Source organism: Leopardus geoffroyi, chromosome D3, assembly GCF_018350155.1.
Source record: "Leopardus geoffroyi isolate Oge1 chromosome D3, O.geoffroyi_Oge1_pat1.0, whole genome shotgun sequence".
Lineage (NCBI taxonomy): Eukaryota > Metazoa > Chordata > Mammalia > Carnivora > Felidae > Leopardus > Leopardus geoffroyi.
The window spans coordinates 43,997,811-44,018,683 of record NC_059339.1 but is presented as its reverse complement, the minus strand read 5'-3'; the positions used below and the strand labels follow the sequence as shown (position 1 = coordinate 44,018,683).

Below are 20,873 nucleotides of genomic sequence, written 5' to 3'. Positions count from 1 at the left end.
GAGAGCCATGGAGCAGTTTTCTACCATTCTTTTCTTCTAGCTGCTTGTTTTAAGTCCTTTTTAAAAAAGTGTTTATAGGGGCGCCTGGGTGGCACAGTCGGTTAAGCGTCCGACTTCAGTCAGGTCACGATCTCGCGGTCCGTGAGTTCGAGCCCCGCATCGGGCTCTGGGCTGATGGCTCAGAGCCTGGAGCCTGTTTCCGATTCTGTGTCTCCCTCTCTCTCTGCCCCTCCCCCGTTCATGCTCTGTCTCTCTCTGTCCCAAAAATAAATAAAAGGTTGAAGAAAAAAAAAAGTATTTATTTATTTTTAGAGAAAGAAGGAGAGAGAACAAGGGAGGAGAGAGACAGACAGAGAGAGAGAATCCTGAGCAGGCTCCATGCTTTCAGCGCGGAGCCCGATGTGGGACTCAATCTCACAATTGTGAGATCATGACTGAGCTGAAACTAAGAGCCAGAGGCTTAACTGACAGCCGCCTAGGTGCTCCTTAAGTCCTTTTTATGTGATTCCCCCTCAGGCCCCCAATGCTGCCAGCTGCTCTGTGAGACTAACCAGGTTGTCTGACCTGGGGTCAATTCTGTATGACTCGTACAGAGTCACTCCCTGAAAGGCCACTTTCCCTACTTTCCAGATTTTGTAGTTTCTGCATCAGTCACATGAACCCCACTGCTCTGGTCTGTCATCACTGTGCTTTGTGAAACTATATCTCCTCGTAGCCTTTCTCAGTGTCTGTGGCACTTTTGTAACCTCCTAATACTAGAGTAAGTTTTTTTTTTTGCCTAAATGGTGCCCTCTAGATTTTCTGCACCTCTCAACCTGGGAGAATTGGGAAACTTTCTGCAAGACTGCCTCCCTGGTCCTCCACATTCTTCTCCTGATGTCAGTTTTTCTGGGTTTGACACAAGCCCGTGAGACACCCTTTAAAGCCTCTGACAGGCTATGCCATGTCCTTTCCAGCCCACTTTAGTTAGACTAGATCATTGTGAGGCCACCAGCCCTTCTGTTTGAATTCTGTCAATCTCTACCTGGCCCACTTCTGGGTGGAACCTGGACAGTATTGTCACCCTTTTCCTACCTTCTCCCCCCACATCCCTGGAACTGGCTGTTTTCTGTGAAAATGGCAGTGAGCAGGTTCAGTTTTGAACTGGTCCTGAGGAAAGGGGTTAGGAGTTGTGTGGGCAAGAGGCAGGGATGACAGCCATTGGAGAAGTGAGAATAAATTTTTTTCTTTTGAATATTTTTTGTATAAGTAATAAATGCAGTGGAAACAAACAAAAAGTAGCTTGGAGGCAGTCTGTAAGGGAACTTATATGCCAAATTGGGAATTTGAATTTTGTCCCAGAAGTAGGAGAAAGCCAATGGAACCTTTCCAAAAAAAAAAAAAAAAAAAAAAAAAAAAATTAACATAATTAGATTTTTTTTTTATTTTTTTTTTTTACGTTTATTTATTTTTGAGACAGAGAGAGACAGAGCATGAACAGGGGAGGGGCAGAGAGAGAGGGAGACACAGAATCGGAAACAGGCTCCAGGCTCTGAGCTGTCAGCACAGAGCCTGACGCGGGGCTCGAACTCACAGACTATGAGATCATGACCTGAGCTGAAGTCAGACGCTCAACCGACCAAGCCACCCAGGCGCCCCTAACATAATTAGATTTTTAAAAATAGAAGGTAACTCTGGCAATAATGTGAAAGTTAGAGACCAGATAAAAGGTTTCTGAAGAATCTAGGAGGAGTTGATGGGGACTGTACATAATCAGGGCTGCCTTTTAGGTAGGGAGTTAGAAATTCAAGACTCAAGTTCAGGAATGAGAACTCAACAAACAGACCCTGGAGACAGACAGTTGCCACATGGAAAACTGTTGTCTGTACTGGGGAGATTACTAGGGACTGCCACTGTAGAGAAAGTATGTGGAGTAAGGGTCAACGGCGGGGGGCGGGGGGGGGGGGAGTCTGAGAAACATCGTCATTTGAGAGTCAGTCAAAGGATGAGGAAAACCACTTTGCAGAAGGAGCAGTAGGAGAAGCAGGAAGGAAACCAGGAACGTGAAGCGTTTTGAAAACCAAAGGACAAGAGACTTTGGAAGAGTGGGAGGAGGTCAACAGTTTCAACAGGTAAGGAAGGTCAAATAGGATCAAGAATGAAAATCTGCCGTGTAGCAATTAGTCTTTCAAGAAGTGTGGTGAACTAGGATGGAAATCCGTTGGTAGCTGTTGGAAAGGTAGAATGGCAGGAAAGATACTAGAATGAGGGATCTTCACAGGATGAGTTTCTTCCCTCCAAGGAAATGGAGAGGTGGTGATACCGAAGAGAGGAGATGATTAATGGAATAAGGTGCTGGAGGGGTAGAGAAAGGAGAGAGGAACAGATGAAAGACACACATCAATGGCAGAACCACAGGACAGGAGCCTGGGTCCCTGATCATAGCAGAAATGTTTTATGAGCTATAGACAATTACCTCCAAATTCTGTTTATGTGGAAAAGAAATAAACTTCCAGCTTGGTATTTAATGCTTCCTGTCATAAGCAGACAAACGAACTCCTAACTGATACAGGAGAGAAGGGAGTTCAAAGAACAAGCAAGTACCTCTCACAAGCATGAAGACATGAAATAGCACAGTATGTTCTGAAGACAAGACCAGTCTGCAATTGCTAGACTATCAAATGTGAGAGAGGGAACAGTAGGAAAGGAAGATGAAAATGTAGACCCAGGCTGTGAGGAGTTGAGACTGGATCCTATGGATAAGAAGTAGCCACATGAAAGGATGTTAAACAAAGAAATGGCATGTCCCCCATTTCAGCTTTGGATAGATTCTTCTTGTGGCAGTCTGGAAGGGGCTGATGTGGAGGCAAAACAGGATGTAGGGAGAGTGCTTAGAAACTTCTACTAACAGTCCTGGTGAGAGATCATGATGCCTGCATGGGTGCAGTTATGGAAGGGTTACAGAGGGATGGAGAGACCTGAGAAATACTCAGGAATTAAATCAATAGGAATTGGTGACCAATAGCATCGGCAAATGATTCAGGGTGAAGCCCAGGTCTCTATCTTACATTGCTTTTCTCCATCCTCACTGTTAGTACCTCAATTCAGACATGCCACTACCTCATATATTCATTCAGTAGATATGTATTGAGTGCCTTCTCTGTGCCAGGTCCTGCAGATACAATGGTGAACAAGACAGAAATGGTCTTTGCTCTCCCAGATCTTAAACAGGAATACCATTGCCCAAAGCTTCATATGTGATATCTCATTTAATCCTCCAAATACCCTTTGATGTAAGAATTACTACGTTCCCATTTTTCAGATGAGATAACCCAGTCTTAGAAAGTTTAATGATTTGTTCAAGGTCATATGGCTAGCTGGTAAATGGTGGTGCCAGGAATCACATGCAGATCTACCTTACTTTAAGGCATGGTTTTATTTTGTTTTGTTTTGTTCTGTAGGCTCTACACCTAATGTGGGGCTTGAACTCACAACCCCAAGATCAAGAGTCACATGCTCTATGGACTGAGTCAGCCATGTGCCACCTAGAGCCATGTTTTTAATCACTTGACTATGTTCTTTCTCATGCAATTACAATGAATTGAATACTGTAACAAGAAGTATGGTGGTTTGGATCACTGCAGCCTCCCAACTAGACATTCTTTCTGCATTTGTATGTTTCTAAAGTGCAAACTGGGGAGAATGGTGGTACCTCCTCTAATTGAGGGCACTTGGAGGAAGAAGATGAGGCTTTGCATGGAAGGTGATAGATACATTCAGGCCTTAGATATATATTGATTTTGAGATGGCTCTGAAACATCCAAGTGGAGATACCCAGCAGTAATGTGACAGACAAGTCTGAAGTTTGGAGGGAAGCAGGGTTGGAGACGAAGCACTTGGCATCACTTGTACTTATAGGTCAGCTAAATTAAGGCAATTACTGGGACTCTTCAGGGGCTCCTAGAAGAGGAGCAGTGTGCTGAGAAAAGGGCAGGGTACAGGCTTAAAGAGAGTGGAGTAGATTTAGGATAATTGATTAGAGAAAAAAAGAATTCACCAAGGGTACTCAACTTAAGATAATTAAGTTGTATTTAGGGTTAGAGAGAATGAATTTATAGTTGATATCCATCTGCATGACTGAGGGATTTTCTCCAGCAGCAAATAACCAACTCAAGAATAGGAAGACTTGCCAATATTTTATTATTTTACTAGCTCCTTTCTTTTGTCTCACTCTGATTCAAGACTTTGCCTGTGAGTTCCCAGAGCACCCTGATTTTACCTTTGATCTAAGGAACACTTGACCTATGAGGTTCTATTTAAGTCCACCTCCCCTTTGGACTTTGAAATCCTCAAAGTTCTTTGAGACTTTGAGAACTCCAAAGTTATTTTCCTTTTGAAATCTGTTTTTTGGGGGCGCCTGGGTGGCGCAGTCGGTTAAGTGTCCGACTTCAGCCAGGTCACGATCTCGCGGTCCGGGAGTTCGAGCCCCGCGTCAGGCTCTGGGCTGATGGCTCAGAGCCTGGAGCCTGTTTCCGATTCTGTGTCTCCCTCTCTCTCTGCCCTTCCCCCGTTCATGCTCTGTCTCTCTCTGTCCCAAAAATAAATAAACGTTGAAAAAAAAAATTTAAAAAGAAATCTGTTTTTTATTGTTTTTATTCCCTATTATGTACTTGTTTTATCTCCATGTTAGGCTGCAGAGTCTCTAAGGGGAGGGACTGTGATTTTGCACAGTTCTATAGGAGCATCACAGTAGTTCAATGCCTCAGACACAGTATTTTGTTAAACATTTGTGGGACTGGATTGACTTTAATCTGGAAGCTGCAATGTGAAAACTAACCAACTATCTAATTCTATCAAGCAGCAATTTTTAAGACTTGGCAATTTTATTCAGACTTGGAATAAACAATCCCCTCGTCTCAGCCTTTCATTCTCTGTCTTTCATTAAGAAGTAGCTAGGACACCTCCACCAGGTACATAACATTTTGTCTTTGGAGTTTGGACCCTACAGGCAGCTCTCTAGGCTCTTTGACCATGGATGAACTACTCAGCATTTCTGGGTCTACTGAATCTCAGCAGTTTAATAAAACTCAGAGGATTGGATGTGATGATTGCAGATGTCCCTTTCTGTTCTAAAATCCAAAGATTAAAAAAGAAGTGACCAGCACCAAAAAACAAGTAGATAAAAATCAAATCAAATCAAATCCAAAGATTTCATGACCTCCCCCCCAGAAGACCTTTAAACCACACTTAAGAATACTGCCTTATAAAGCACAATTAAAACATGGGTTCCAAGTGAAATAAGTCAGAGACACAAAAACCACTATGACTTAAAAAATATGTGGAATCTAAAAAAAGTAAATGAATGAACAAACAAAGAAACAAAAACTAGAAACAGACTCATAAATACAGAGAACAACTGATGGTTGCCAGAGGGGAGGTGGTTCGTGTGATGGGCAAAATAGGTGAAGGGGATTAAGAGATACAAACTTCCAGCTATAAAATAGATAAGTTAAAGGGATGAATAGTACAGCATAGGGAATATAGTCAATAATATTGTAAGAACTTTGTATGATGACACATGGTAACTACACTTTGCATGGTGAGCATTTCATAACGTATGTAATGGTCAAATCACTATGTTGTACACCTGAAACTAATATAATACTATATGTCAACTATACTTAAATTAAAAAAAACATGGGTGCCATGATTCACAATTAGAAAATGTCAAACAAATCCCCATCTCTATAAAGTTGGGCTACAATGAACTTCCTTTAATCCTCACAGAGCACATTGCCTCTAAAATGAAGACACTGGCATTTTATATTTAATTATTGCTTTGACCACTGGTTAAAACATTTAATAGATGCAAGATGTTTTTCAGTGGTAGATTTATCCAAAAATCAAACAAAAGGGCACTGTTATTCACTTTGCTAGTAAAAAGACAAGAAGGCTAGAATGTGAAACACCATCTCAAATCTCATGTGTACCTTGGATAACACTTTCCTTTTTTTCAGATTAGAAATCAAAGAGTGTAAGTGACTTACTCAAGGTTATAGATGTACTAAATGGCAAGGCTGGTAGTAGAATCCAAGGCTTCCAGTCATATGCTTTTTTTTTTTTTTTTAAACAACCAAATTGGTCAAAAATCTCCTGAAAGACAAAAACAGATGAAAGTGAAATGCCAGTTGATTGAGTTTAAACAGAGACCCCACTTTGTTCTTTCCAGGTTCAATAATAAACAATTCCAGTGATTAGCATGAAGGGCTGGCAGATGAAACATTTAACTCCTAAACAAAAATATTTGTATTTTTGCACTGAAGTTAGTAAATCAATTGTAAAAATTAAAGTAAATGGAAAATAAAGAGAATTAACAAACCCAGAATTCAATTTTCCTTCACTCTTTTGGAAGACAGAAAAAAAAAAAAAAAATCCCTGCGGTTCCCTTCATTAGCAGGCAGGGTGGTGAGTCCCATTGTAAATCCCACTTATAAAGGCTCATGGCTACCTGCAGAGCCTAGGAGTACCAATCACATTAGTGAAGACACCAGATGACCAAAGGAAGCAGTGAGGGTCTGGGAAAGCTAGTAAACAAAAGGCAGCATTCCAAATGAATGCCATTGCTAGAGACTGCATTGTAAAATGCCTGGATTTGAGAACCCTAAAGCAGATTAGTTTAAGGCAACAAAAGATTCAAACAAGATACAAAGAACCCATTTTGACACATTAAGAAATTGTCTTCATTAGATCATCAGGTGCTTAAGTGTAATCATTAAAAAAAATAATAATAATTCCATTTAAGTTGTGTTTCAAGAAGTCGTCCTGGAAGAACGGGGACTTAAATATGGTTCTTGAATATAACATGTTCATGACCAAAATTAATGAACTACATATGCTAGCCTTTTTCCCTTTTAATCTTCCTGACATTTTAAAGCCCTGTAATGACTTTAAAATTTGTTATACACACCATTTCAATGGACCACACTGCTATGAGTACTGCTACTTTAAGCACCAACTAGAAAAACTTGAATCTTTCCAATCTTCCACATTGTTGTAATACTTTTAAGTATGAATTGCCAAAATGAAAAGCAACAAAACATCAGGCCATGGTATAATTTCCTGGACATTTTCTATCACTTCCTATGCTTATTTGGCTGTTGTCACAAAGTTTAGACTCAAATACAGTCTAGATGTTTAAATTTGAAAATGTGGAAGTAAAACCTTATTTACTTCCATGTGAAGAAGGCTGATATTTGCTGCTGTTTGTTTTCTTTTGTTTTGAGGGTGGAATTAGGGAATTATGTTCAATAAATTTAATAACTGCCAATATTGTTTGCCAGTTTTATTCACTAGATATCCATAGTGCTAGGCTTAATAATGCTGATGTGAGGTAGAATTACTTATTGAAAGTCCTGTAAGAAGACATGGTCACTGACAATATGTGTAATATTAGATCAAATGGCCTTCTATTCAACGTTAGACCATCAATCAGTCTGAAATTTTACAAATGTATTTAAAGACCCTCTATCAATAGCAGATAAGCAGACAGGCAAAAGTGGTTCTGATCATTTAAACAGTCCTAAAATTCTATAAGCCAAACTTGAGGTATAATAATGAGAACCTTTTCCTGTAATTTGTATTTGAAAATTAATTTCTCATCATACCTCAATTTGATAATCATCCCTCACCAAGAACAAAAGTAGTTCAGCTCCCACTTTCCCTTTAGAGGTACTCCCATTGTTTTGTCAAACCCTGATAGGGTCATAAGCAAGGCTTCACTGACATAGAAGGAAACAGTTCACAACTAATGAGCTGAGGTCACCTGCAGCTTTTAAGGCCAGGTGAAAACTTTGACTTCATTGATGTTCAAGTGGAAAAACATTGGAAAAGTACAGTGAGTATGAGCTAACAGTTTTCTGGCTTCACCTCTCCCCTAGGCTTAAAAATTATATAATGATAATAACATTATAATAAGATTAAAGTTTGTTATACTATTTATTTAAAAATATAATCAATCACCCTTGTTTGACAGAGGCAAAATGAAGTAGAAAAATAAAGACACTGGTGGCTGAGCCACATTTCAAGTTTGCAATAGCAGATGAGGGGCACAACTTTCATTGCCCACTCCCTCAAGCCCTCATAATGCTGTGGCTTCTCCAGCCTTTTCAGTTTTGTCACATCGACGGTGGCAGACATATGCCCTATCAAGTCAGTAACAGTATTTTCTCAGACAGCTCCTTATTTGCTGACTGCATTCATGGAGTGTCTCCTTTCATTGTCTCATCTATCCCTTCCCTCTCTCCTTGGCAGCTCAGAGACAGGACCAAGAACTGCCTGACTTGCGAGCCCCTAAAGCAGTGAAGACAAGTGGTGTGGGGGTGATAAATCTGAGTCAGATCATGCTCTAATACTTTGCAATCACGTGGCTTGAGGCTAGTTATTATCTATAAAATGAGAATAAGATTTCCTACCTCATCAGGTTATAGTACATGGTGTATGCAGAGCACCTGGCATGTATTAGACATACAATAAATGTTAATACTCTTCCTTATAGAAATCCCTAACCACAGGAAGAATTATGCTTTTACAGAGTGTTCTTTCATGTATATTATCTCAGTTAATCTTTGTAAGATTACCACACTCAGAAGTAGCAAAGTACTCAAATGCATGTCCTCTGACGCCAGAACCAACTTTTTTTCTATTGGGCTACTATGTGAGGGGCTGTGGTGGTGGAGATCACATCATATTCCTATATCATCAATGCCTGTGGATAGGGATGTGGAGCATGGGCTGAACTGGGAGGGATCTTAGAAGTAAGTAAATGAAGCAAAAAAAATACAATCAAACAAAACCATACCACTTGGTAGGGTAACTGCCAGAGAGAGAAACTCCCTTAGTGTTTATCAACAAAGTATCCTTTATGGTAAAAAAAAGAAAGAATGAAAGTGAAAAATAATTATAATGTCCTGGGTGCTAGATCTTTATAAGAATGTGATTATATTAAGTTGGTCAAAAAAAAAAAACTTATGAAAATAACAGACCTAAGAATATTATTTTAGTCTAAGGTTGAGAAAGCTTTCCTAATTGTCATTAGATGCAACCAATATCTAAATTAGCCAAAATTTCCTAAAGTACCTCGGAACTATGAGTTTTACTTTTATACACTTTTACTTCCTTTAATCCTCACAATAACATCTTGAGATATACATTGTATTCATTATGAGAATACAGACAACAAAAGATTGAGTGACTTATTTGAGAAAGTTAGCACTGCTGTTACCCAGACCTACATCCTTTAAACCCTACATGTGTATTTTCAAGCTAAGTCACATTATGTTCTCTGCAGTAACAGAAAAGAATATGTGAAATGGTCTAAACTGTAATCAAGATTGTTAATTAAAACTCATGAGAGGAGTAACAAATGTCAGGTTGGTTAAACATGAGTTTACATACACAGACTGTAAATATCCTACTTAGAGACTTCTGAGGTCAGAATGATATCCATTGTTTAGGTTTGAAAATAAATTTTTAAAGTCATTCCTGGCCTACTACGGAAGCCAGACTGAAAGAAAATGGGATTCCTAACTCATTCCAGTCTGATTATATACAATCATATTCTGACTTTACTATTTGCATTTTTTTAACTTAAAATTTTCTAAGCGAAATTTACAGCTTAAACCAGAATGACAACTTTTCACCCAAGGATATGATCTTCACTCTCTCTTATTACTTTTCATTCTATTACCTACCTAGAAAAATCTTTGTTGAGAATCAAAATATAAGGAAATTCCTAATTAATGGAGTTGAGATATATGAACCGATGGCATGTAAATTGAAAGACAAAGTGCTCTTTATTTGGGGATAAAAAGTGAATAAACTAAGAAGAACCCTAAAAAAATCTGCATGAAGAAACAAGTCACCAGAGCTATGGATGCAGATAGTCAACATTCAGGAGAGATGGAGTGGGTCAGTCCTGCCAATTTGGGTGCTCAGAGAGGCTCTTTTTAAAGTCACTGCTAGTTGAATAGTAATGGTGGTGGTGGTAGAAAGTGCTGAATGATAAATCAGGACATCGTGAGGAAGAATGGAATGGAAGTTCCTATTTGTTTCAGCAACTGCTATAGCATGGGTTATATTTGACCTGAATGTAACTAAACAGAAAATCTGGCTGGAATTACTACTGATTTTTCTTGATGAAACCAAGGTGCCCATTGAGACACTGTTAAAGTTTCGCATCATTTACATCAGTGTTTCTCACAAAGTCTAGTTCAAGGACTGCATCTGAATCACTTGACGAATGGTACTCACCATGGAGATTCCTTATCCTCTCTCTCAGAGATTTACGAGTCACTAATTCTAGATAAGGACTCAGGAATCTGCATTTTGAATACCCCAGAAAGTGTTGCTAGATTTAGCAAATAGACAACGCGAGCCCTAGATGATTCTATGACATTACAGTTTGAAAATCACTTATTTGGAAAAAAGAGGGGGAGGGGATCAAAACTGTGTATGATTGTTAAATGGGATGCTTATTTATAACAATTAGCCATACATATTAAAAAGAAAAGAAAGAAACCTCACTGTCTGATCCTAGGACTGGCTCCTTGACTACTCTCTGCTTCAATCTCTTCCTTTGGAAAGTGGAAACAAACCAATGATGATTCCTACTAAGCCCCCTGCCACTCTGGTTATGCTCAAAGAAGGTACCTAAAAGCACAAGAGAGTTAGAAAGGCCATTTTGCCACGACAACAGCAACTTGTCACTGGGATGAGTACTGTGTACACCTCCACCACTGTTTAGATGCCTGTGGCATTTGACCTTTACCTCTTCCTCTGAGGCCGGCCCTAGCAGGGAACGAAAGCATCTAAAAAAATGGAACATTACTTATCAACTAGGTTTTTAACTGTTAAACCTAACTTCTCTAGGTTTTACATTCCACTCCCCCCTTCCCAAAAAGCTTCTAACCAAGCTTTAATGGTAATTGGATTCTGTGTTACATGACAAATGTGTATTAGAAGAACATTTAGAATGTTCAACTCTGTAATAAGAGGCAGCAAGCCTGTGAATCCTGGGGTAAAGAAGACTGCAAATCATGCTCCCATTTCACAGAAAAGTTAAACAGAAAAATTGCAATATTATTACGTACAATTATTAAAGTAGTTCACTAGGGAAGAGCTGTCAGAATGGAGGGGAGTTCTGAGAAAATGACACAGGAGCATAGAAGGGTGGAGGTAAGGATAGAAAGACATATGGGGAGTCTGCAAAGGTAAATTTTGACGATTAGTGGTATGCTGGTGGTTAGTAAATGCCAGTGTGCCTCAGAATCATGGTATGGCTGTCTGTGACATCCTTCTCTGCGTTTTCAAAGTCAGTGTATGCCATAAAGGAAAAGTGAAAAATTAGTCACATTAAGAAGAGCTCACACACAAATAAGTATAATCTGACTTGATGTAAGGAAGACCCAGCAGACTTTGTTTGCTTATTCAAGTTTTCTGCTGTATTACTGGCATAAGGTCCTATTGTTTCTTTACTACTAACAGATATATGGGAGGCTGGGTCAAACATCATCTGATATCATTCTCAATATGAGGGCTTTGTTTGTTTCCATATAATGATGTTTTTGGGCTGTTAAAATTGGTCAGGGTCTTTCCTTATTATAGTTAGACAAGTCACTTTATAGAAGGAAGGAAGACACCTGATGCACATGACCAAGCATAGCAAAGGGAGCATGTGAACTTTCAACAAAAGAGGAAGCTTTATACCAGATGTGAAAAAGTAAAGTTTTTTTTTCCATTTAGCTTGTTTATTTAAGTAAGAAGGAAGGAGACAGCGGCTGCTTCCCATTCCAAACTACTCAGGGAATTACTTTTCTTTCTTCTTTATAAATGAACAAAATTGGCTTACTGCAGTTTCCAGAGAGATCTGGAAAGGAACCAAGTCAGTAATGATTACATTTCATCTGTAGCTAGTTTAACCTTTGAAACCTGCCAATCAGCAGACAAGACCAACAGGGAAGGTCAATGCAGCCTTGCCCATCTAGCATTCTCTTAATGTTTAGATAGAAAACAATTTATTACAGAAATTATTTTAAGAAATACAAAGCACAGTATAGACTGTAATCAAGGCCCTTATAAAATTCATTTAGCAGCTGAGAAACCCTCAAGTCTTAGGTTAGTTTACTTTCCATTTTAATCATTGTGATTAGGCAGCACAATGATAGAACTTTTACATTTAAAACAAAATAACTGAAGGAAAACATCTTTTGTCCTTGATTCATCTATCTTTTCACATTATTTTGGTCTGACACATCATTTGTTTCTCAGCTGAAGATCTTCTTGGTATATATCCAAAGACAAACACTATCTTTTTCACAAATTGTTAAACATTCCTCTTAATCCTGAAGGTATTAAATGCTATAAAAATAATATAAAATATACCACAAAACAATCATTGATATTTTGATCATGTATTCATTAGCAAAAAGAAAAAAAACAGGCCACAAAATATTAAATGGCTTTTCCCTCTTTATTTACACATCCATTAAAAAAAAATGCTTAACTCCTCTTCCTCCCCCATAATATCCTCTCATCCTGCTTCTTGCAGGAAAAAAGAGAACACCATCACTGAGATTAATGGAGCATTGGTAAAGTACTTTAGGTACAAATGACCCACTTTTATGTACTCCCAGAACAATTCAGCAAGGGTTTAGGAAGAAGAAAACCTCAAGTTCCTTTCCATTGAATCCATGCAGCTGGTGGTGATAAATTGATTGTTCTCCTTTAACAGCCCGGTCAGAAAGACAAAGAGAGAAACATTTTCTATAACTGGCTATATTTTTTATTAATTAGTAAACTTTTTTTCTTTAAGTGCCCTATGTCATCAAGAAGAATTACCTCCAGTTTTAATTAAAGCCCTCTCAAAGATAAACTCATCCTGCTAAAATGCAAGAGTGGCATAATGGGATGATTTTTCTTTGAGTAAGACAAAATGCAAATGGTCCCTCTTTCTAAATGAAGGAGAAAAGGGATTGATCTACTTCTGGACTTCTATTTCCTGGGATTGTTTCTTAAATACTTTCTGTTTATCACTTTAGTTTATCATCTTTAAAAACAACCAAAAATAGAATTGGTAATATATCAAATTCTAGATACTGTGTGAAACTCAAGAATCCTAAATTTTGAACTTAAATCTGTTCTTCTAAGTATCACTATCAAGTGTGAGTTAAAGTAAGACTCACTCATTTGGTCTTTGCTATGAACTCTCCACAAAGATCTGAATCTGGCCCTTCAACTACTATAGTTACTGCAAAAATTACAATTGCTAACATCAGCTAATATTTAATGCTCAGTTTGAAGATTTTTTCATGCAATCTAATAGTTTATTTTTATTTAAAACAAGGATGTAGCTACCATTTCATAGCAGTAGTGTTAGAGACCAGGAAAGGCAGGGAAGAGGTGTCTAGAGTGGAGTGGTTACTACAAGTCTATTCTCAAGGCTTAGATGTAAAAGCATGCTGGGATGTAAAAGATTCAGTATTCACAGAATCACTAAAATAATACATTGAACAGAGTATTCACATTTGATACGATTAGTAAATGAACACATTTATACGTGCATTTGTGTGCATGTGTGTGTGTGTGTGTGTGTGTACACAGTAAAGCCACCTTCCAGACATCAGATTTGTGGAAAACCTCAACTACCTATCCTTGAATCAGTCAGGCACCTAGAAATAAGAGGAAAATAAACCTTCACAGTGAAATAAAGAAAGAAATGTGACTAATTTGTATTGTAGGTGCAGACTCACCCTCAAGTATAACATAAAACAGCAGTTTACCAGCAACATGACACACTGGTTCCAGGGAGAAGTGATAACTCACCTAAAGAGAAGAGACTCCATATCTACAAAAGTAGACAAACACACACACACACACACACACACACACACACACACACACACACACACATATGTACTAAATACTCAGGATATTATAGAGGCAAATGACCCTATACTAAATACTTCAATAGTCACTGCAGGCAACGCTGTAATTCAGTGAACCCCAAAAGCAGATCTTTATAATTAGGACCCTGAGTCAGCAAATATGTGCTATTTAAAAGGCAGAATACATGGAAACCAATTTGACAATAAATTTCATATATTGAAAAAAAATTTTTTTAAAAAGGCAGAATACTAAGTAATGTATTTTAGGAAAATCTTTCAATGAAATAACTGATTTTTTTTGAGCCTTCAGTTACATGGAAAATAAAGTCATGTGGAAAAACTTTACTATTGTTATGCTTTAGGCAATGTATTTTGCCTCTTTCGAAGGTTTTTCTGAATACTCATTTGTTATGCTCAAAGAAGTTCCAAGGAATGTAAATATTTTAAATATTATCACTATTTACAACTAGATTAAATTATACAATTAAGAGTTGAATTTTTTAAAGGATGCCTTTTCCAATTATATTTGCCTTGTTAAAAATTGTGTTAATCAATTGTGTCTACAAGTTTTGGGTTGCACTGCAGTGTCTCTTCTTCCATATGACTGTAATAAGCTACCACTCCTGGCTAGTAATAAGTTATCACCTATACTATTATGATGTGATTTTAAAATCTGATGTACAGTCTTGGTTATTAAGACCTCTGAAGAGATTTGCATGAGGAACAGCAGGAGGAATTACTTAAAACTTGAAACAAAAATTCTTGATTCATTAATTACTTGTTGAACACCGCAATGTCATGGATGTAATCCAATGGTCCTGGAGGATGCTTAGAAAACAACAGAATAAGAAGATTTCAGATACTCTGAAATCTTTGACTCTCTTCCTTTGAAAAAAATCTTCTGTCACAAGTCAGAAGGATAATGTCTCTTTTCACCCAATGAGAAAGCTGTTCTCACACGAGCATAATTAATCTTCTGACACCATGACAAAGAAATTCCTTAAAAGGATTTCTCCGATTTCCTCTCAAGACAGAAGATTGTCTTTATCCATCATCTGTTCTTCCTGATCCCTTCTTTTTGAATATCCACATCAGCAGAATTGTCCATCAGAAGAGACAGCAGGAGGGAAATCTCTGCATGATTGATAGGGCCCTGATGCTCTGCAGGCTATTTAAGTGCAAGCATCTATTGTTGCAAACTTACTTTACAGCAGTTAAACAAATATAATAGTCACCAATTCAACCATTGTGCAGCTTAGACTTGACTAAAACTAGTAAGTGAAGTTTGCTAATGACAAGGCACTGATTTAAACTTTGCAGATAAGTTGTCCTGGTGCCTATTCAGAAAAAAAGAATATTCTCAAAGTCATGAAACAGTATATATGGTATATTAGAAAGTGCTATACACTATACTGTATGTAGATGGACATTCCCATTAAAAAACAAGAAACATCTGAAACTTTATCTTAACAGTCACTCAGTACTTCTCACCTACATCATGGCTATTTAGGAAAACAAACAAACAAACAAAATTGCATTATGTTACCATCAAGAAAAATGAGATGTGTCAAAGAAGAAAGTGGTACCAATACTCCCTTAAAATTATTTTTTCAGATTCATCATAGTAAAGTTTTTTTTTCAAAGAGAGATTCTGGTATATTCAGGTGCTCTCACCCCCATCTGTGAAAGAAAATGGAAGGCCATTTGAGACTCCTTGTGAGGACCTGCTACTTCCTTGGGTGGAACTAATGAACAAGAAGAGCACTGTAGGTCAGTTTCAAGTGGAGGAGCAAAGCACACTGAGCAAAGGCCCAATCCACAAAAAATGCAAGCCTGGCTCCACTTGCAAAGTAATCTATATGAAATGGAAACAAATCTAGAAATCTCACTAAGCTCTGGTAAAAGCACACCCAATATCAACAGTAGAGGTTACAGTATGCTCTGTGTTCTTTATAGATGCTGCCAAGAAAGGCCACTTGAGCCCAGACACTAGGACACACTGACACCATGTGTTCTGTTTGCACCACAATGACCTTGACTACTCAGTTCTGGACGCACCCTGTGAAAATATTTGTTTATGCTTCCAATCCCCAAACACTGAGGCCAGCCCCAGCTCACTGGTGCTTCCCTTTGTATCTTTAGAAGGACAGACTGTTGCTGCCTGACCTATCATGGGGCGTCTTCTCCAGCTGACCTGCCTTCTCCGGCCAAGGAGAACGACTGATGGCTGGTCCACAGCCAGGACCCACGTGTTTTGCAATGAGCAGCTTAAAATGGTTTTTTTTAAATTGCAGAGTTATATTCAGGATTGATTACCCCTTTGAAGATTTAGGGGAAAAGAATTAGATCCAGGATAAAGACCGAGGAAAATCTTTGTGGATAATGAGGGACACTAACCAGTTTGAATGCAGAATATCATAGAGTTTGAATTTAGAGAAGCTGGAAATCAATTGAGAATGAACTGGTAGTAAAAGTAACACAGGAGGAGGGCCAGATGGGGAACTCAGACATACAGTTCAGAAGGGACTTTGAAGCGTTCCCTCACCAGCTAAGGACCCAGAAATCTGACCGGGGCTCACATCACCAAGAGCTCCACATCGTTGGCTGACAGTTCTTTTGTGAATGGCTTGTCTTCCCAACAGGATTGTGTGTGTACTGGGACAGAGCAGGGTGGGTGGCAAGAACCAGTCCTTATCATTTTTGTTTGTCTATCATACATCATATAGCATCTTGTCAAGATAAATAAACACTTACTAGTTAGTTAGAATGGAAATTGATTAACAGGCTATTAGTTCTGCCCAAGGCCAGGTGTATAATACCTGAGAAGGGGACCTTGAGACTAAGTCCAAGTTCATGAGGAATTCTCTCTTGCCTATAATGATTCCCAGAGTTAAATCCTTGATTAGAAAAACCTACCAATGTATATGGGAAATCTCCGTACCTTCCTCTTAATTTTGCTATGAACCTAAAATTGCTCTAAAAAATTACATTAAAAAAAATCCCAAAACAAAATAAAACAAACCCTACCAGTACTCACAAAAACACAGGGGAAACCAAACATTTCATTCTTTTGCCCTTCAGAGATATCTTTGTAAGACAAGGATCAGTTGTAATATGGTTCATCATAAATACTTAACACTAATTGTGTTCACAGAACCGACTCTGGATTAAGACAGGCATTTACTGGATTCTAGCTCCCCTGCTTCCATGGGTGCATATGGTTCAGTCTCTCTTTGCTTCAGTTACTTCATCTGTAAAGTGGAGATAATAAAGGTGCCTATATATTACAAGGTGTTGTAAGGATTAAATGTAAATCCTGGCATTTGGCAAACAGTACATACCAACAGATTATTATTCATTCCCTATTGCCCCCTTCTCCCCCTCATTCATGCAACTCTCTTAGTAGGTACATTCAGCTCTATTTCTGGGAGTTTATCACCACACACACACACACACACACACACTACCAGATTTTGGTGCTAAGAAAGGAGTAGGCCCAGTAAATTGAGCTAAATGGTCACTTCTGAATGACTGAGAAAAAAGAATGAGTAAATTAAGCAGAACAAGCAAAGAACAGAGCAGGCCAAGGTGACACAGGGGCTGGAAACAGACAATTTCTCTGAACTCTATTTGAACTATTGCAGGCCTGCGTGTGCCTCATTCTGCCTCATCCAGCTCAGCTTCACCACCTGGCTTCCTGGTTACCTTTACACTGTATTCAAGTTGGGGTCTTACTGGGATACACAAAGCACATTCTGTACTTATTTTTATTTCTATTCAGTTCAATGAATACCTATTTTGTTCCTGTAGTTGCCAAGCATTGCTAAATGCTGAGGATACATTTGTGAATAAGACTATAATTTAGAAATCCACAGTTCATTGAGGAGGGCACTTGTGGAGATGAGCATTGGGTGTTGTATGGAAACCAACTTGACAATAAATTATATTTAAAAAAAAGAGGTTAATACCTCAGAGGGCCTTATATGACAACCTACATACACTGTAATACAGAGCACACATGGTGCAATAGAGTATAGTATAATAGAGAACATGTAGTGTAATAGGGAACATGAACGGTGTAATAGAGAACATACACAATGCAACGGAGAATATACATAGTGTAACAGAGAATATACATGATGTAATAGAGAGCATTCCAGTGCAATGGAGAACATAGTGTAATAGAGAACACACATAGTACAACAGAGGACGTACATAGTGTAATAGAGAACATACATGGTGTAACAGAGAACACACATAGTGCAATAGAGAGCATACATGGTATAACAGAGAACAGGGAGCATATAGTACAACAGAGAATACACATGGTGCAACAGAGAATAAACATGATGTAATAAAGAACAGACATGATATAATAGAGAGTATACGTGGTATAATATAAAACATACACGGTGTAATAGAGAACACGTGGTGCAACAGAGAACATACATGATGTAATACAGAACACACATGGTGTAACAAAGGACACACATAGTACAATAGAGAACAGACCTGATATAATATAGAGCATACATGGTGCAATAGAGAATATACATGGTATAATAGAGAATGTATATATTATAATAGCACACATAGTGCAACAGAGCACACACATGGTGTAATAGAGAACATACATGGTATAACAGAGAACATACAAGAAGCCTAGGTGGGAGTGGCACTTAGGACTTAAAACATGAGGGGGAGTTTGCATGACAGAGAAAAGGTAGTGTTGAAGACATTCCACATAAAGAAAACAGTGGGGCCAAAGAAGTAGGTGTCACTTTGTGTGTGTGTCTGAGGCCTAGAATGCATGAAGGCAGAATGGCAGGAAGTTAGATTACAGAGTGAAGTGACATTAAGAAAGGCGATTAGGCTTTAAAAATTTTTCCCCATATAAAGAGGAGTTTTTAAAGATTTTAGGTAAAAGAGTAACATGATAGAATTTGTTTTTCAAAAAGACAATTCATGGAACCAAATGGAAGACACGGGACTAGGAACAGGAAAAGGAGTCAAATGTCATAGCGCTTGGAAGGGGATGATTAAAATGGTCTGGCAAGAGGCAATGAGGAACTAAAAGGACAGTGGAGCTGCGATGTCATTTATTCAACTTTTGCAGGTTCCTGAATTGGCAGGGTTTAGTGACACACTGGACGTGGGATGTGAGAGGGGAGGAAAAGCCTTCGATAACAGGGAAGTTTCTAGTTGGAGTACTTGAGTAAATGCCATGCCATTAATTAGGATAGGGGTGGTAAAGGAAGTGTTGCCCTGTTTCTGTGTGTGTGAATTTGTAGAATCATGTGTCTGAAGGCCTTTTGTTTACCCTATGTCACTAACACCTGGACCCTCCAGAAGGGAATTTAAGAATAGATTGAAACCTTAGAAAAATAATATTTTCCAGTGGGTTTTTAATAAGGTATTCTTTTATTTCTACTTCCTTACCAAAGGAATCCTATGACACCTACTATAAATTCTAATTTTTAACAATTGTGCAAAATTCCATTATTTACTCCATAAACCGAATGGCTCAATGGATTTTGTGGCTAGACCTGTCTTTAAGTATGAGACAGAGAGGTGAAAAAAGAAAAAAAGAAGAGCAGACATCTGCCAAAAGGCTACATGTGCCAAATGGGAAATGAGAGCACATTTAGAGAAAGAGGAAGAAGAAACAACAGGGGGGTTAAATACCCCTATTTTACTGCTAGGGAAAGTTTCTAAAGGGGAAGAACTTGTTTCGTGATCAGTTTCATATATCCGAGGTCCACATCAAAGAGAACACAAGTCATTTTCAGAAGGTAGTAGCTGTCTTATTCTTCTATTACTGTTTTTGGGGCATCTATTATATCAGATTAAAAGATGATTTTTATTAATGATTAACTACAGTGTTAACAAATATAAACAAAATTAATATGACATTTAATGAAAAGCAACTTGGTTTACTCACTAAACTACATGATTACCCAGCACATTCACCTTTAAAATATATTATATTGTTATTTTATTTTATTATTTTTAAAATATTAATTCCAGTATAGTTAACATACAATGTTATATTATAGTGATTCAACACTTCCATACATCACCCTGTGCTCATCACAAGGGCACTCCCTAATCCCCTTCACCTATTTCACTCATCCCCCTACTCCCCTCCTCTCTGGTAACAGTTTGTTCTCTACAGTTAAGAATCTGCTTCACTTTTATAAAAAAATAAAATAAAATTACTACTGAGAATGGGGCAGGATTGTGGACAAGGTAGTTGGAGCTCAAGCAGGCAACTATCTTTTTTTTTTTATTTTTTTTTAATGTTTATTTATTTTTGAGAGAGAGAGAGAGAGAGAGCATGAGTGGGGGAGGGGCAGAGAGAGAGAGATAAAGAGAGAGGAGACACAGAATCTGAAGCAGGCTCCAGGCTCCGAGCTGTCAGCACAGAGCCCGACATGGGACTCAAACCCACAAACTGCAAGATCATGACCTAAGCCAAAGTCGGATGCTCAACTGACTGAGCCACCCAGGTGCCCCCCCCCCTTTTTTTTAAGGAAACATATTTTTAGGGGAACTTTTTTTTTTTTTTTTTTAGTTTTATTTTTAGAGAGAGAGAGACAAACAGAGAGAGCACGAGCAGGGGAAAGGGGTAGAAGGAGAGAGAGAGAGAATGAGAAACTTAAGCAGGCTCCATGCTCAGTACGAATCCCGACACAATCCCGACTCAATCCCATGACCCTGGGATCATGACCTAAGCTCAAATCAAAAGTCAGACGCTCAGCCAACTGAGCCACCCAGGCACCCCACCCCCCACTTTTTAAAAGTTTATTTATTTAAGTAATCTCTACATCCAACGTGGGGTTCAAACGCAGGACCCCAAGACCATGAATTACATGCTGTTCTAACTGAGCCAGCCAGGCACCCCAAGCAGTCAGCTTTCTTGGACCAGGAGGCATCTTCAGGAATGACAGCCAC

At 38.4% G+C, this 20,873-nt stretch overlaps 1 protein-coding gene across 4 annotated transcripts in view; it reads right to left on the bottom strand.

Annotated features, from left to right (window-relative positions):
• Positions 1-20,873, bottom strand: part of GREB1L (GREB1 like retinoic acid receptor coactivator) — a 283,759-nt gene that overhangs the window by 171,953 nt on the left and 90,933 nt on the right. For all 4 annotated transcript variants that reach the window (XM_045458577.1, XM_045458582.1, XM_045458583.1 and 1 more), the window contains exon 2: positions 6,027-6,132. The gene's annotated coding sequence lies outside the window, so the exon portion shown is untranslated. The remainder of the gene's footprint in view (positions 1-6,026; positions 6,133-20,873) is intronic.